Here is a 295-nt window from a genome sequence, read left to right as displayed (position 1 = left end):
GCTGGCACAAGAGAAAACCCTAGAGGCTGCAATCAAATTCTCTGTGTGGATCACCGTTGGAGGCTGGACAATTGGACAGCTGTAGTGGCGAATCAAAATTGTGGAACGAAAAGAAAAGCAAAAAGATTGCAGATCTGGAAAAGGTACAATCTTATTACAATTCCTAACCAAACACAATGAGATCTATTGGATGGGAATCGAAATATATTTTAAATTCCGCTGTGCATGTATAAGTAGATTCCCAACAGTGGTATCAGAGCCTACTTTGTGTTTGTTAGGAATTGATTTGCATGAT

The sequence above is a fragment of the Olea europaea genome, chromosome 1, assembly GCF_002742605.1.
Source record: "Olea europaea var. sylvestris chromosome 1, O_europaea_v1, whole genome shotgun sequence".
Taxonomy (NCBI): domain Eukaryota; kingdom Viridiplantae; phylum Streptophyta; class Magnoliopsida; order Lamiales; family Oleaceae; genus Olea; species Olea europaea.
Note: the sequence above shows the minus strand (reverse complement) of the source record.